This window comes from Cucurbita pepo, chromosome 10 (genome assembly GCF_057944985.1).
Source record: "Cucurbita pepo subsp. pepo isolate OVF chromosome 10, ASM5794498v1, whole genome shotgun sequence".
In the NCBI taxonomy this organism is placed as follows: Eukaryota; Viridiplantae; Streptophyta; class Magnoliopsida; order Cucurbitales; family Cucurbitaceae; genus Cucurbita; species Cucurbita pepo.
Window position 1 is genome coordinate 8,983,281 of NC_141807.1, and position 2,100 is coordinate 8,985,380.

Here is a 2,100-nt window from a genome sequence, read left to right on the forward strand (position 1 = left end):
TTTTATTTGTTTTCACTCTCAATTTTAGTTTCTATTTGAGTTTTGAACCCTTAAAAGTTGGGTTGTGACAGATTGGTATCAGCCAGATTTTAAATTATATAGATTTTTTCTTAGGATAAAGAGTCGTATATCTCTATGACTCAGCTCGATGACACGTCTCTCCACGACCAAGTAAGCAGTATATGATATGCTCGAGACCTCTTGCACCCAAAGAATAGAAGTTATTTAAATAATAGAAGTTAATTACTGTAGAAAAGTTAATTAAAGAATAGAAGTTAATTACTGTAGAGAGAAGAAAAAATAATAGAATTACTATAGAGAGAACAAAAAATAATAGAATTACTATAGAGATAAGAAAAAAGAATAGAAGTTATTTTTATTTTCTAGAAGTTAATTACGGTAGGGATAGAAGAAGAAAAAATAATAGAATTACTATAGAGACAAGAAAAAAGAATAGAAGTTATTTTTATTTTCTAGAAGTTAATTATGGTAGGGATAGAAGAAAAAAGAATAGAATTACTGTAGAGAGAAGAAAAAAGAATAGAAGTTATTTTCTTATTTTTTTATTTTCTCTAAGTTTTAGTTTGATAGTTACATTTGAGACATATATTACACAAGTAAAGGACATATATTACACAAGTAAATGATATTAAGAGCATTATCTTTATCGATATTAAGAGCATTATCTTTAAATGATAATATACTTGGTTGAGACATATATCGTGGAGTACACAAGTAAATGATATTAAAAAAGAGAATTATCATTAAATGATAATACACTAGATTGGCTCATCTTTTGATGACATGAACATAGGGGCATTCCGAGAATTGAACTCGAGACCTCTCACACCCTAAGCGAGAATCATACCACTAGACCAAATGCCCTTTCTAAAAAATAATGCAACATTTTTAGCTCCTACTCAATATATTTTTTTCCCTCAAGTTTGAAATCTATTTTCTTGAGCTGTTGTTGAACTATAAAACAAAAAGTTGATGGTCTACTATTTTACTTGTAAGTAAGGCTTGTAATATTGAATTGTTCTAATATGCCAGTGTTATCAAATAAACTACAACCCAACAAATGAATCAAACTAATCAGTTTGGGTTGGGTTGGATTTATTCGGCTCAGTTCATCAGTTTGTTTGATTTAATTCTTCTATTTTGCTTCGTATGACAAGAAAATGAAGTTGTATTGAATGTACCATAGTTTGATTTATGACAAACTCATATGAAATATAATTGCATTAATTGTACTAAGAGTTGGAGTCTATAAACATTTCATGAACTTAAGTGCAACTCATGCTTCACTAAAGACGAGATAAACTTTAGTTAACTAACTGGAACTTTAAATTACTCATGTGGAGCTTCAATTACTCTATGTTAGCTCCTATCTTTAGGATTTACTAATTGGACAGAGTTCTTGGATTTAGGAGATTGTTTTATGTAATTTTCAACTACAACTTATGTTTTCAAATTTTTAGGTCATAATTTAGGTAGTGGTTGTATATTATGGATGAACACTAGAGTTTCTATCCCGTTCACCACAACTATTCTAGTTTTTGTTTGAAGGCTATAATTGTCATCTATGTTGTATGGCAATAAAATTTGTTTAGATGAAATTTTAGTTAAAGTTGCATATTTTACTTCTTGCGAGTAAAAAATTTGTTTCTTCGCATAATATGAATTTAGTTACAAAGTTTTTAGGAATAAGATAGAGAAAGAAATTTTCTTTAAAATAATAATTAGACCCAAGTTCATCTTTGTTGTTGTCTAATTGTGATTTTGCAAAAAGCTTAACTAATATGAAATATCGAGGTAAATCAAGAATATATCCTACACGTCATTCAAGATGACAATAAAATTGAGTTAAATTGAACGCAGTTTTAGTTTCATGTTTAGTAGGTTCAAGATGAAGCATAATTGTATTAATGATATTAAAGAGAAATTCGTGTTTTATTAGAAGAGACCAACTTCATTTAAGGCACTAGGAGTTTAAACTACTTCCATTGTAATTTCAATCACTCCACAATGATTACAAATTTAGGGTTGGCTAATTGGACGTCAATTATCAACTTTAGGTTATAATTTAGGTAGTAGCCA

The 2,100-nt window shown here is 28.6% G+C and overlaps 1 non-coding gene across 1 annotated transcript; it reads right to left on the reverse strand.

Annotated features, from left to right (window-relative positions):
- Nucleotides 1-813: 813 nt before the first annotated feature.
- On the reverse strand, nucleotides 814-885 carry TRNAP-AGG (transfer RNA proline (anticodon AGG)). Its single transcript has one exon. It is a non-coding gene; the product is annotated as a tRNA-Pro (tRNA).
- Between the last annotated feature and the right edge of the window lie 1,215 nt (nucleotides 886-2,100).